Genomic DNA, 16,393 nt, shown 5'->3' on the forward strand with positions numbered 1-16,393 from the left:
CGAATTTCAACGTGAATAAATCACATTGACGGAAACAAATTTGTGTCGAACTAGTATAAATAAAATTTTGTTTCCAAATAGCCAAAGAGGTTGCCATTTTCTAGTCTTTTCCGAAGATTTATCTGTTCCGAACATCCAGCATCACTTCCATCTCTTGCGAATATATCGTTGTAATTTGCACAGATAGAATGAACACGCTGGAGCTCAAGCGGATCATAGTGTCAGTCGGATGATGTTGGTTAACTTAAGGACCACCACTGGATCGACTATTCAAACCCGTAGTGACCCGGTGATTCCATTGAGACTCGGTAACCCAGATGATAAAGAAGATATTTTGCCTATTCCGTTGCGATTAAACTGTATTTCTTTCAGAGATAACCAGGAATGGAGATGTTATCCCCAGAACACGACAAACTCGACGCTGAAGTTGCCACTTAATTATATTTTCCAGACCAGGTCTATCGGTCTCTTGCTCCGTTTTCAGTTTAGAACACGCACACGCACATGAAGTGCGTGTGTATGTGAGAGAGAGGGGGAGTGAAAACGCAATGACAGGATAGGGAAACGTCAAGAAAGAAAGAAAAAGAGAGAGAGAGAGAGAGGGAGATGAATATAAATATGAAACGTAATTATCATTACAGTGTATGATGAAGAACGCACACACTGTTTATTCGAATTCCCGGCAGTGATGCTTTGTAAGTTCTCCAACAGAAGATAAATATCTCTTTTTAGCCATTATTTTATGCGAAAAAGTTATATTACCTGACGGGGAATCGAACTGAGACTTTCCTCTTGGAAGTCTGGTACTTTACCACTACACCACCCATTCCTTTACCCAAACTTTGTCCAATAAATGCTGTAATATTTCTTCCTGAGAACGATAACACGAAAATGTTTACTGCAGATCAATGAAGGGTTCCGAATGTCCTGGCAAATACCTTTCAGTTTCTCAACCAACATTCGTAAATCGTCTCTACCATGATAAAGGTATTTGCTTCCACATTTTTAAGCATTGCACTTCTATTATGAGAAATCGATTCTTCACTATCACTTTGTAAGAAATGCAACTTTGGCGTGAACAGAATTCGAACCTATGATGGACAGCTGTATTGAACGTAACTCCATTACGTTACCGCTACACTATCCTGCCATCTGAACTGGAAGCCAAATATTACTTTAGCCTTGATCATTGGAACGATCAAGCTTGTTCCTGTAAGGTTATTTGCATCTAAGTGCACAACGAAATTCATTTATTCGACGATCTAGAAAGAAATTAGTGTCCACTAACAAAGGAAACCACATTCAATCCAGGAAAATATACAGAGATAAAAACATATGCAGTTATTTCGCTGTGCACGTTCAAAAGTCCGCAAATAATAATAATAATAATAACCTATATTATAAAATTGAAAGTGACTGTGACTTACAGTCTCTTTTACCACCCGACCGATTTCGATCAAATATTCAACATTGGTAATGTTCGGACCTGTGAATATTTTTATCTATTCGTTTCGATGGTGTTACTTAGGTGAGGGGGAGGATGGAAAAATGTAAAAAAATAAACAAAACAATAAGTCTTGAATCAAACGACTAATCTGGATGAAATTTTCAACATAGATTACGTTTGTGTATGGATTGCTTTTAATAATTTCACTTTGATGGTGGAATGTAGGAAAGGGGAGGACGGGGAGATATACCAAAATCAATGTAAATAAAAATGACTATGTTAATGAGTTAATAAGTCTTAAACCATCGGACAGATCTGCGTCAAATTTTCATTTATGTTTTTTATTATTTCATTTTGACGCTAGAACTTAGAGAAGGGGAATGGGTAAGGCAGATATATAAACATAAATAAAATTTAATAAGTCTTGAACCACCGTGCTAATCTCGATAAATTTTTCAACCTAGATGAAGTTTGAACCCGAGATGGTTTTCCTATCATTTTGATGGTGTAACTAAATAAGGGGGAAGGATAGCAACATTTAAAAGAGAACGAAAAATGATCGATCTTAGTGTTGAATCTATAAGTTTTGGAGTCGCTGAGATGAAGTGACACATCTGATGCCGTTTAAATCCAAATTCAGCCCTCAACATGGTGGAGGGAGAGACATATAAAAATGATCAAAATAACCAATATCATTGTGGAATTCGTAGTTTTCCGGGTGGCTGAGATGAACAATGAGATTGAAGATGCCGTGCTCCTTAACATGGGAAGGGGAGGGGATATATTAAACTCAACGAAAATGACCGATATCAAAGAGCGCTTTAGTAATAGTAAACAGTGACTGAAGAACGAAGCATATTATTTTTCTCAATTTAGCCCAGCAAAGCGGCCAAATGATACTACTACTAATTATTATTATTATTATTATTATTATTATTATTATTATTATTATTATTATTATTATTATTATTATTATTATTTGCGTACTTTTGAACTTGCAGGGCGAAATTAATTCATAATATGTTTGTGTTTCTGTAATATTTCCTGGATTATATGTTGTTTCCTTTATTAGTGGGCACTAATTTCTCTCTAGGTCGTAAAGTAAATTAATTTCGTTGTGCACTTAGGTGCAAATAACCTTACAGGAAGAAGATTGATCGTTACAATGATCGAGGCTGAAGTAAGTAATATTTGACTTCTAGTTTCAGGTGGTCGGATAGTGTAGTGGTAACGTAATGGAGTTACCATTAATAAAATTGTCTACCATAGGTTCAAGTCCTGTTCACGCCAAAATTGCACTTTTTACAAAATGGTAGTCAAGAATCGATTTCTCATATTAGACATGCAAAACTTAAGAATGTGGAAGCAAATACCTTTATCATGATAGAGAGGATTTACGAATGTTGGTTGGGAAAGGGCAAGGGATTTACAAGGATATTCGAAACCCTTCATTGATTTGCAGTAAACACATTTCCTGTTATCGTTCTCGGAAAGAAATTTACAGCATTTATTTGAGAAAGTTTGGGTAAAGCAATCAATGGTGTAGTGGTAAAGTACCACACTTCCACGTGGAAAATCTCGGTTCGATTCTCCGTCAGGTAATATAACTTTTTCGCATAAAGTATGGCTGCAAACAGAGATGTATCTTCTGTTGAAGAACTTACAAATCATCACTGGCGAGAATTCGAATAAATACTGTGTGCGTTCTTCATCAAACACTGTAATGATGAGTATGTTTCATATTTATATTCGTGTCTCTCTCTCTCTCTTCCTCGACGTTTCCCTATCCTATCGTTGCATTTTCCACTTCTCCCCCCCCCCGCTCTGTGTGACATTCACACGCACTTCATGTGCGTGTGCGTGTTCCGAAGTGAAAACGGAGCAAGAGACCAATATACCTAGTCTGGAAAATGTAATTAAGTGGCAGCTTCAGCGTCGAATTCTTCGTGTTCTGGGAATAACATCTCAGTTCCTGGCCTTCTCTGAAAGAAATACTGTTTAAACGCAAAGAAATAAGCTATCATCTGGGTTACCAAGTCTCGGTCGAATTTAACGGGTCACTACGGGTTTGAATAGTCGACCCAGTGGTGGTACAGTCTGCGGCATAAAATTTGTTACAAAAATTCTAAGTCCAAATGAATAACAAACTCTTGCCCAGTTTTCTTATGCATTCCCGCAATACATGTATCAATCGATTAGTTGCTTCTAGTATTTATTCCAACTCCTCCCCGTCCTCCACCTCTCCTTGTCTAAAGCAGTGTGTGTGACGTAGTACACTCTTTCCATTCAGCTGAAAAAGAAACAGGAATGAAGTTTACAACGTTATAGCTTTAAAACAGTCTTTTCCATTCGTTTGTTCTGAAATATTTCTAAGAGCCTAAATTAAAGGAAAGTCACACAATCTTCCCAGAGCTTCATAAATATCTTTAGTTTCATTCTTTTCTTTCTTTAAAGAGTGCAAGCTAGTAAGATGCTCCCTAAGAAATCTATGGAAATTGCCAAGAGCTCTAAAATATCTACGGACAGAAACGAGTTTTATTCATTGATTCATTGAATTTCTTTTCAGTAAGTGCAAGCAAATGTTTCAGGGGCGTCATTTGGGCAGGACAGGAGGGTGTAATTCCCCCTCTCTTGAGCTTCATAAATACGTATTTTTTGATCAAATGTATAGAAAAACACTAATTAAAAGTGAAAATCTTATGTCGCCGGAGAATCTCTTCCTTTCCCCTTCCCAACGAAAAAAGTCTAAAAGACACTGGTTTTAAGAACAAACCTATAGAGCTACGATAGCAAATTGCTAAAGAGCTTACATTTGATTTCAAGAGTCGAAGGTTTGATCTCAAGCCATATGACTTCCTGGGTGACATTGAGAGCGAGAGAGAGAGAGAGAGAGAGGTATTCAAGTATGCAGACAGAGAGGGATGATTTGTATACACAGATTTAGAATTGGGGAAAAAATGATCGGACAGCATTCGTATTATGACGAAAATTCTGATTTTGTGAAAAATAAGAAGGGAAGTTTTCGAACTGCGAGGATCACATTAGGCAGTTGTCGAATTAATGTGGAGAACTCTTTTTAGAGCATCAGATGATTACGAAAGGAGAGAAAGATCTTCAGAACTGAGGAATTAAGATTTTAAAAAATCTGGTTTTGGCAACGGGTTTCGAACCACGAACCTTGTGGTCATCGAACCATGACTTTATCCATTCTGCTACGGAGGATTCTATTACTCGTTCACATACGTTTCCCTTAGCTGCGTTGAAAGCTACCTTAAGGGGATATTCCAAAAGTTGACTCGGTGGATGCGCCGTTAAGATAGGACGTAAACCTCTTGTAACTTAGTTACAATGTGTAAAATGAACTTCCTCTTCTTCAGGACACTGTTTAAAGCTTTAAAATTCGTTACTATTGTTTTAATTAAGTGACATTTGATAGAACCATCTGATAAAGTAGTGCCAAGCCCTGTGCGTCATGGTCTGTTAGGTGAATTGTTAATGTAAGTTACTCCTACGTGGATGGTCCGAGCTTCCAATCAAGACCATTCTTATTGATTATGTTATTTAAGCTACGCTCATACTGTATATTCAACAAGTTCAATTTTGAAGTAATGTAGTCACAGCTAGTTTAATTCGAAATAATTTTCCAATATTATATTTGTTACTAACTTTACATGGCACCCCTCACTGTTTGTAGCCCTGTATAAATGCAAAATTGTTTTAAAAGTATATTTTACTTTCAAGTTTTATTGTTTTTTCAATCGTCCTTCAACTTTATTTTATAATAATTTTCTATTTCTTAATTATAACATATTTTCTATTTATATTGTATTCTATGTTACACGTTTATTATTTATATTTTATGTCTTACCTTTGAAGAGGAGCTTTTGACAATTCAGAGCAGCAGCGACATACACAGGATGCAGGCCTTGGCAATCCAGAGCTTTTTCCCCCACGAAATCACTACCGTTTTGTTTGTATATATATCTAATTTTAGAGATGGTGATAGCAGGGGCGGATCCAGGGGAGTGTGTTTGCGGTGATCGCATCCCCCAGAAAAGGGAACTTTTTATACTTTTTATTTTAAAAATAAAACATATCCTAAGTATTTTTCATCTGTGTATTATAAACGTAAATTAAAACCTAAAGTAGATAGGTCTTACTTTCTTAAGAAAGTTAATTCTCCAGAAGAGCTTTTTCTCATTTTCTATATTTTTTCTTATCTATCTTTTCTTTCCTTTCTTTCTTTCTTTTTTCTTTTCTTGTTTTGCAATCCGCTCTTACTTTGATTTGACTTCGAACGACCGCCCCTCCCAAACAATCATCCTGGATCCGCCCCTGGATGATAGACATTTTAGTAAAATATGCCCTCAATCGCTGAAATAAATTCCTGTCAAGCTTTCGACCGCTGAAATAAATTTCTGTCTACGGCCGTGCAAAACAGTGACGATTTTAGGGAGTGATCAGTTAGTAATGCCTTTCTGGAGCAACGACACTTTCCCAGAAGTCATATCTCCGATAATTCAGAATGTGATTTGTGCATTATCACTTTTCACTCTCAGTGTCTTGAGACGCACCAAAAACGAACTGTTCTGAAGTATTTATTGGTTCTCCCTATGACCTCATTTCAACATGGCCAACCTTGGACATATACACATCTGAAATATCACCTTTTATGTCAGTGATCCCGAAAACTATCCATTCGACACAAATATAGGATATTTTCGCTTCTTTATTCCTGTCACCCTCAAATTGTCAACTCGAAGCCAACCAAGGCTTATTTTGGACTTACGCAGCATCCACAGTGTCACTGTTCATCTTTGCATATGAATTCGACACTAATTTCTTTCGTACTTGACTACTTCTACATGTCACCTTCACCTCTTGGTAGGGATTTTTTCAGTATCCTGCCCCCACAACTATGGAGAAATTTCAACCAACTAAGTATAATTATAAATTATCATCTGAAACACAACAGTACGGGTGATCTTTTTCGCAGAGGAATTCGTTAACTACTGTTTCAATATCAATGTATTGGCTTTTTTTGCTCTGCATGCTGGAGATTGCCAAAGAGCTAAACTTCATTCTGTACTATTGTGCTATGAATATAGTGGTTTAATTCACTGAATACTCGCTTAGATGATGCTTTCGTCACAGGAAAAGTGAGATACAGTTATAAAAGAAAAACGAAATGAAATATTTAAGTTTTACGTTCCACGTTATGCCGACTACGCTAATGGAGACAGTGATGGTGAGAAACGAATGAAACCGTTTAATGAAGAAAGTGGGAGTAAACTTGAGAAACCCGAGAAAACTCATGCACACGGTGTTTGTCCATAATAAAGTTCATTCAGCACGAGCTGGGATCTAACCAACAACTCCATGCACCATAGGTAAAGTTATAAAAGAATAGGCGTCTAAACAAATGCGAAACACTACTATCAATGAGAGTTCTATAAGATTAGATTTTTATTTATTTCATTCTAAGTTAAAATTTCAATCAATCTTGATCTTCATTACTGTTCCAAATCCGGACCAACCAGTATTCCCTATTATGGTAAAGATTAATTGATCGCAAACAGAAATTCCAAATCCTCTGTATAACCCCACGTTCCATTATTCCATATAAACAATTAAATGTCCAGCGTAACCTACCAGTTAATAAGTTTTCTTCTTCTTATTATTATTTTTAACACCTCAAAAATATAGGCTCATAAGTGAACCACTGATTGGAAAAAGGGCATAAGTACATAAAAATATTTTTCCACTTTTAACCTTTTCTCACCAATTGCAGTGCTACAATACAAGATTCTTCTTCTTGTCTTAGAGTTTGTCCGTTCTTTTGCTACAATTAATCAGTTATACACGTGTTCAAACAAATACAAATACGCCTCGGGAAGGTTTTTTAGCGTTTCTGAGCTTTTAGGTCTGATGTACTTATTCCCTTTTGCTGGAAATAGTTGCTGCAAACAGTTGCTGCAAGGACGTGATAAATCTTTTCGGTAGACTTCACAGTCTATAGCTCCTTCACAACTTTTCATCTAAGGCTAAGTAGTTACATTTTAGACATTGAGGAAAAAGTGTGAAATTAATTAAAACCCTTCAAAGTGGAGTTACGAATCTTCAATGGACCCCATTTTGCTGTTGGCCTCGCTCAACGCACTCTCGTCAATGTTCAGGGTGCACGATGGAGTTTCTCCCTTTTAGGAATACTTTCTAAGGCAGCACTAGTTTTTTTTATAGCTGTTTCAATTGAGTTGTATTTGCTGGAACTGTCGGTTAAAGAAAACAAAAGATCCTATACTCAAACACAAATCATCTCTCTAGAAGCTCTAATTGAAAACGAAACGAATCGTCGTAAACATGTTAAGTTCTTGAAGAGGAAAACAGCAAAACATTGATTGCACAAACGTATAATGGTATCATTTGCTTGCAAATTTAAAACTTATAGAAGTTGATGGCTTGTTAGGTGAGGGGTTAGTGAACAGGATTTTTGTACTGGTGGTCCAGGGTTCGAATCTCGTCCGTTCTTCTTACGTTTTGTTTCTTTAAGCTACACTGAGTTTGTTCATTCCAATTCTTGAAGCTTGAATTAAATCTAATACCAGTGAGTGAATTAAAAGTAGCTAACATTATTTACAAATTCGAGACGTTATTACATGCTTGTCACTAGCTCACAATACTCAACTTTGATATAAACTCTTGCAGCCTTCATTTAACTCATTTCTTGACGTGTTTTGTTACAAAACTCATGAATCGTGGCGAACAAAATTGCTTTACCAGATAATGGTTACTGCCTTGAAACCAAATGACAAATCTGAGAATTAAACGTATCATATCTGTAGTTTGGTGTGGGGAAGAAACCAAATAGTGAACGAAAGGTTTAAGAACAACCACGTTATTAATATAAACTATGCCAAAGATTATTGACTTATATGATTTTAAAAAAATCGAAAAAATTTTGAAAGAACGAAAAATACTAACTTAGAATTTTGTAACTGGAGGCAAGGAAATCTAATTTAAACATACTAAAACATACCATTTAGCGCGTATAGAGCGTGAATCTGTGCTCAAGGCGCTAGCTAATAATCTGGAGGTTCTCAAGTCGGAACCATGTGTGAATATTTTGGTTAAATTTATAATTTTTGGTGATCATTAGTCGGCGATGACACACGTTTAATACACTGAAGGTATTTGAATATTTTGATCTTTCAATATTTGAATAATCAAATCTTTAATAATAATAATAATAATAATAATAATAATAATAATAATAATAATAATAATAATAATAATAATAATAAAAATAAATAATAATAGTTATTATTATTATTATTATTATTATTATTATTATTATTATTATTATTATTATTATTATTATTATTATTATTAGCAAAGTAGTTCAATAACACGTTAATATCTTTAATTATTTCTCGATAACTACTCGAACTTAAGACGTCCTCGAATCTAAGTCGCACCCCGATTTCGTTGGGCTAAATTAAAGAAAAATAGTAATATGTTATGGTTTTACTATTACTAAAGCACTCTTTGATATTGGTCATTTTCGATGATTTTATGTACCCCTCTCCCCTCTCCATGTTGGGGGCACGGTATGACAAAAATTATCCCAGGCCCGAATGTGATGTACGTTGAAAATTTGATCGAACTCTGTTGGATGGTTCAAGAGTTGTTCTATTTTTTTTATATATTAATCTCCCCTTATCTTATCCTCTCCTATGTTCTACCGTCAAAGTGAAAATATTAAAACAAAAGTTTCTAGGCCCGAACGTCGTCCATGTTGAAAATTAGATCGAGATCGGTCAGGTGGTTCAAGAATTGTTAAGGTTTATTCATTTTTATAGATATCTCCCCTCCCCTCCTCCTACCCTACGTTCTACCATCAAAGGGATATGATAAAAACCACCCCAGGTTCGAACCTCATCTATGTTGATAATTTGATTAAGATCAGTTTGGTGATTTAAGCGTGATGAAGTCACCAAGACAGCATTTTTATTTTTATTTTTTTACAGTCCCGCCTTCCCCTCCCCTACATTGTGCCGCCAAGGCAAAAAATGAAAACATCCCAGGTCCGAACCTTATCTATGTTGAATGTTTGATTAATTGGGATCAGTCGGATTGTTCAAGAGTTATTAAGTTTCATTCATTTTCATATATTTACCCTCCCCTCCTCTTCCGCAAGTTCTAATATCAAAATGAAATAACAAAAAGCTTCCCAGGTTCGAATTTCATCTTTGTTCAAAATGTGATTGAGAACGATCGGGTAGTTCAAGAGTTATTCACCACCGAACAATGTCACTTTTATTTTTATATTTATAGCTGTTATGTATCTTCCCCCTCCTCTCCATCCTCTACGTTATTCCGTCAAAGTGAAATGGTAAAATCCATCCCTCGCGTTAATCGAAATGGGGACATATAGCCTCATTGCTGACGTCCCCATTAATCCCCCTACTCATACCCTTTAGTGTGTTTAAATTAGTTTTTTTTGTCTTCAGTTGCAAATTTCTAAGTTATTTTTCTTTGTTTCAAAATTCTCGCATTTCTTGTATGATAATGCAAGTTAATAATCTTTGACTTGTTTTATATTAATAATCTGAGTTGTTCTTAAACCTTTGGTTTCCAATTTTGTTTTCTCTCTACACCAAACTACAGATATGACAAATTTAATTTTCATACTTTACATTTGATTTCAAAGCGGTCGCCATGAACTGCTTAAAAGCACTTTTTCCGTCACGAAACACCCAGCAGAGAGCGTACGATATCGTCTACAGCAATGAGGGGAAACTCCGCCTTGTTACGTGACGTCACATGAAGCACGTTCCGTTCAAACACCTAAGCAAAGCTATCATTTTGCTTCTGGTGTGAAATTGGCTCACTACGAAGCTTCTGTTAAAAGAAGCGTGATTGCTTTAATTGAGCATGCGGGCATGAACTATAGCGTTGCAGGCGCGAGATATGGCGTTAACCGTGCTACAGCACGGAGGTGGTGGAGGAGATATGAGGAAACAGGAGATGTAAGACGTAAAAGAGGAAGTGGGCGACAGAGTTTCCTCTGCCGAAGAAGAACAGAGTGTAATTGCCCAATGCCGTGAGCACCCTTTCATGTCTGTTTGACAGTTACGAGAGGAAACCAATTTCCCAGGCGATGTTACAACTGTCCGTCGTAGACTCAAATCCTTGGTTTGAGATCATACAGGGCAGCTGTTAAGGAGCAACTAACAGAAGACCACATGGTTGACCGTCTGGCGTTTGCACAGTTAAATATTGCACTGTGTGGGACGAGGTCGTTTTCACAGACGAAAAAATATTTTCCAGTGCAAACTTCGGGCCGAAGCGTGTTTACCGCCCCCCTGGAAAAAGGTATGCCTCTGAATACGTTTTCCGTTCTGGTCGAATGGGACATGTAACTGTCCACTGTTGGGCATGGATATGCAAGGCTGCAAATTTCGGAGGATTCTACAGGATTCCTGGTCGCCTAAACGCCCACAAGTATGTGGAACATCTGGATGAAACGCTTCCGGAAATAAAAGCTCATGTAGGTGACGGCATATTATATTTGCAACAGAACAATAGCTCGATACATAATTCAAATGTGGTTCAGACATGGTTGCAGAGGCAACCTGATGTCGAAATAGTTGACTGGGTTCCTCATGGAGCAGATCTGAACCCTATTGAAAATATGTGGGCCTCTGTTGCAAGAACATTGCGGGAAACCTGGTCGAACAATCCTCCACGAACATCTAATGATCTTTCGGAGCGTGTTGAAGATGCGTGGTCGATCTGTTGCACCCAACGCTATATCTCTCGCCTGGTGGATTCAATGCCATGGCGTATGGCAGCTGTAATCGAATCCCAAGGGGACTATACACACTATTAGTAAATGCTCGCCCACAACACCATCAGCCCTCTCGAGGGCTACCTAATTCGACCCACTTATTAACAAAATTTTATGAAATACATTACGCGACACCAGTGAATGTAAGTGTCTCAGTATGTACTGCATTAATAAAGAGGCTAACGTGCGAGACTTGGTGGCCGAGTGGTATTATGCTTGCTATGTAAACCAAAACCGCCTGTAACAGTGGTTCGAATCTAGTGAAGAAGACCTCTACTTTTTATCAATAAGGATATTTGCAATACGGCTTCTGCTATGTCCGCCTTCGTACGGTCTATTACGTATATGACACATAATGTGGACCACCATAAGTTTTTACTTACTAAACAATTTATAAATATATGAACAAATACCTAGGTATATTAGAGTAACAATGGAATATAGTACTTTCGTCCGACTGACGTCGCTCTGCAAATGTTCATTGTATTACACCGGAAGATGAATTAAATAAAGACTGGAACAAAATTAAATAAAGAGTGACGTAACTAACGGTAGTGCGTTGAGGGAGCCCAGAGTAAAACGGGGCCCATTGAAAATTCGTAATTCCACTATTTTTCCTCGATGTCTAAAATGAGACTACTTTAGCCTTACATGAAAAAGAAGCTGTGGAGGGGACTGCGACGTCTACTGAAAAGATTTATCACGTCCTTGCAGCAACAACTTTAAGTTTTCGAACAGTAATGAAGAACAAGATTGATTGAAATTTTAACTTAGAATGAAATAACTAAAAATCTAATCTTATATAACTCTCATTGATAGTAGTGTTCCGTATTTGTTTAGACGCCTATTCTTTTATAACTTTACCTATGGTGCATGGGGTCCTTGGTTCGATCCCAGCTCACGCCGAATGAACTTTATTATGGACAAACACCGTGTGCTTGAGTGTACCTCGGGTTTCTCCCGTTTCCTCCCACTTTTTTCATTAAACAAATTCATTTATTTCTCACCATTACTCTCTCCATTAGCATAGTCGGCATAATCGTGGGACGTAAAAATTAGATATTTCCTTTCTTCTTTCTTTCATAACTGTATCTCACTTTTCCTGTGACGAGAGGATCATCTAAACGAGTATTCAGTGAATTAAACCATTATATTCATAGCACAATAGTACAGAATGAAGTTTAGCTCTTTGGCAATCTCCAGCATGCAGAGCAAAAAAAGCCAATACATTGATATTGAAACAATAGTTAACGAATTCCTCTGCGAAAAAGATCACCCCTACTGTTGTGTTTCAGATGATAATTTATAATTATACTTAGTTGGTTGAAAGAGATTGCCTCACTTGCCATAGGCAGCACCCCAATGTATATTTTCTATAGAACTTATAAACTAAGGCAGTATAAGGTCTATAGAGAATATACGAATAGTTGGTGAGTGAGCTTGGCTCAGTTGGCTGTGTTGTAGACACGTAAAAATGGTCTCCCCCCCCGGATGATGTCTGCGGACCGAGGTTAACCCGGATCGGATACGAAGTATTCGGTCCAAAAAATGTACGAGTAACTACTCGCTCACAGGCGGGTGCATCGATGAGTAACGATTGAGCATTTAACGGGACTAGCTTCCTGCCGTGGCACACGTGCAGAACATGGAGCATGGGCGTGGTCGCTCGGGGCAGTTCCGACGGCGCGCGACCATGAGTCGCTATCATCGACAAAGGTCAAACCCTGCACATCCGGAAGGCACCGAGGAAGCTTCGCGGTCAACGATCGTGTCATCATGAAACATGCATTGTGCTAATTGTAATAAACGTATCGATAAGCTAAAACGTGCACAAAAGCGAATTTTGAATGGACAGTGGTTCTGTAATTCGTGTGCTATGAAAATGTATAGAAGAGACAATGTTCGAAGCCGATCGAGATCAGCTTCCAAATCAGGTTCAAGTGCAGGTTCGGAAATAGTACCCAGTTCGGAGTCAGGCACTGGATCGGACACAGATTGGAATAGTGACGATGTGGTTAGTGCGGATGGAAAGGAAGAAGAGAAAACTGTAAAGCTACCCTTATCTAGAACATCAAAGAGGAAATCGAAGTGCTTACTAGGGTGTAAGGGAAAACCGCTACGAAACGTGACAAAAGAGGCAATAACCCAAGTGATGGTTGAAAAGGCCATAGTCGTTCCTATCGGTACAAGGTTCTGTCATGATCACTTCGAAAAAGATGACAACTTCAAGCAAGACGCACTTGAAAAACTGGTTCAACACAAGATCAGTGAGGACTCAGAGCTGCCAGTAAATGAATGGGTAAACCTCATCACAGGACTAAGAATCGGTAGTTCAGTACATGAGAAGGCAAACGATCCCTTCTCAAAAATGTAAGATGTGGAAATGTCACTAGCTACAGCTAGAACTAAAGCTCAGTTTAATGACAGTTAGACAATGAAAATGCAATAAGATAGAGCTTGGAGTATATCTGACAATGCTGTACACTGGTGAATCCAAAGATCACTTGGACTGATATAAAATGGATAAGACTCGTGTATATAGATGTATTCAGAATGCTCGTCAGTCAATGTGGATGAACTTCGTTCCAAAACATATCAGTGTAGAAATAGAAACACAAGAAGATGCAGATGCTCTTCGAGCTAATCTCAAAAATAACCAATCAATCTTCGCAAATACATTGTACGGAACTAACGATGAATCGATAATAACGGCGGGGATGGTACGTACTTGAATAACAGCCTCAATTTTCGATATCAAAGAATGTCATACTCTGGACATAACAAGCTAAACTGTGTAAAGCCAATGGTGATATGTGCTCCGAACGGATACATACAGTCCGTACTAGGAAAATCGGGCGATGACTTCTGGGATGGAAACTCGTCAGATGGAGCAGTTCTCCGCATGATAATGAATCAAACCTGGTTCGAGATGTACAAAACAGGTGATGTGTTCGTACTAGACCGAGGATTCTCCCATGTAGCTTGAAGAAAAGGGATTTGTAGTTAAAATACCCGTATCTCACCAAGGAAATAAACAGTTGGATGACATTCAAAAAATAAATCAAGAGAATGCACAGCTGTTCGTTGGGTAATCGGAAACACGAATCAAGACCTTAAAAAATGTAAGTACTTGGCTAAACAGTTAAGGAGTAGAATGATACGAAGTCTACTTAGAGACACGACAGTTGTAGCCGCCATGCATAACGCGTACGGTAAGAGAAGGTACGGAAAGAATGAAGCTCAGGCGGCTCAGAAGCTACTCAGCTTGATCAATGAACGCAACTGGCTAGCTCCGTTAATTCAACCGATGAACAAAGTGAGAGCAACGATCCAAAAGATGACACCTGATGAAATACCAGAATTCCCAGAGTTGAGTGAACGAGACATGAACGAACTAGGCTCGACATACATCAAAAGTCTAGCCAAGTCATACTACCTCGACCACGCGTTCAATGGACAATATGAGTTCTCGATACTAAAAGATAATCATCATCCTGACTATGCCGAACATATGCCAGCAATTCCAATGCTTGTAAGAGGCAAAATGCATTCGCGTCGTTCGAGCAGTAAGCAGTACATGCTGTACATTCTGTGTGACTTGGACTCAGATGGACACAAAGCCATCAAAGCACACTACTGTACTTGCAACAACGGTGCAAGAACTGCAGGTTGCTGCGCACATGTAATGGCAGTAATATGGTATCTCGGGTACTAAAGACACACTGACGAAACGATACACGCTCCTTCAGACTTCCTAAATAGGCACTTCGACGGAAGTGCAATGCCACCATACGAACCTGACGAACCTAGGATGTAAATACTGTAGATAAAGATAAACAAACCAAAAAGCGACAAAAAAATAAGACATCCACACAAAAATAATAAACTACGAAAATCTAAAAAAAAAACATAAAATACGAAAATTAAAAAAATACGAAAATCCAAAAAAGAAATAAAATAAACTCCAAAAACAAGGTCATGCAACTATAAAAAATATGTAAATATAAAAAAAGAAACAACTGTACATATACAGTTTTTCGGCTGCCAATTTTCATGTCACGTGATTTTCTCCAGATAATAAGATATACATTTTCAGAAAGCTCTGTGTCCATAGTTTCTTATTTTTAGTTTTTTGTTAAACATTTCCGATGTTCAACTACCTAATATCGTATAAAACCTACTTTGTTTCGCTCCTCCCATAGACCGCCATGTTAATTCAAACCAATTTTTAGGTATGATCCAGATGGTCATCGTACTTACATTTGGTATTAACGTACCCAGAATTGATCGCGCTACAACATATATCAATATCATTATTGTTCGCAATGGGGTGCTACAACATTATACGGGAGGCAATCTCTTTCTCCATAGTTGTGGGGGCGAGATACTGAAAAAATCCCTACCAAGAGGTGAAGGTGACATGTAAAAGTAGTCAAATACGAACGAAATTAGTGTCGAATTCATATGCAAAGATGAAAAGTGACACTGTGGATGCTGCGTAAGTCCAAAATAAGCCTTGGTTGGCTTCGAGTTGACAATGGGAGGGTAACAGGAATAAAGAATCGAAAATATCCTATATTTGTGTCGAATGGATAGTTTTCGGGATCACTGACATAAAAGGTGATATTTCAGATGTGTATATGTCCAAGGTTGGCCATATTGAAATGGGGTCATAGGGAGAACCAGTAAATACTTTAGAACAGTTCCTTTTTGGTGCGTTTCAAGACACTGAGAGTGAAAAGTGATAATGCACAAATCACATTCTGAATTATCGCAGATATGACTTCTGGGGAAGTGTCGTTGCTCCAGGGAGGCATTACTAACTGATCACTCCCTAAAATCGTCACTGTTTTGCAGGGCCGTAGACAGAAATTTATTTCAGCGATTGAGGGCATATTTTACTAAAATGTCTATCATCCAGGGGCGGATCCAGGATGATTGTTTGGGAGGGGCGGTCGTTTGAAGTCAAATCAAGGTAAGAGCGGATTGCAAAAAAGAAAAGAAAAAAGAAAGAAAGAAAGAAAAGAAAATATAGAAAATGAGAAAGAGCTCTTATGTAGAATAAACTTTCTTAAGAAAGTAAGGCCTTTCTACTT

Source organism: Thermobia domestica, chromosome 14 (assembly GCF_964235325.1).
Source record: "Thermobia domestica chromosome 14, izTheDome1.hap1.1, whole genome shotgun sequence".
NCBI lineage: Eukaryota > Metazoa > Arthropoda > Insecta > Zygentoma > Lepismatidae > Thermobia > Thermobia domestica.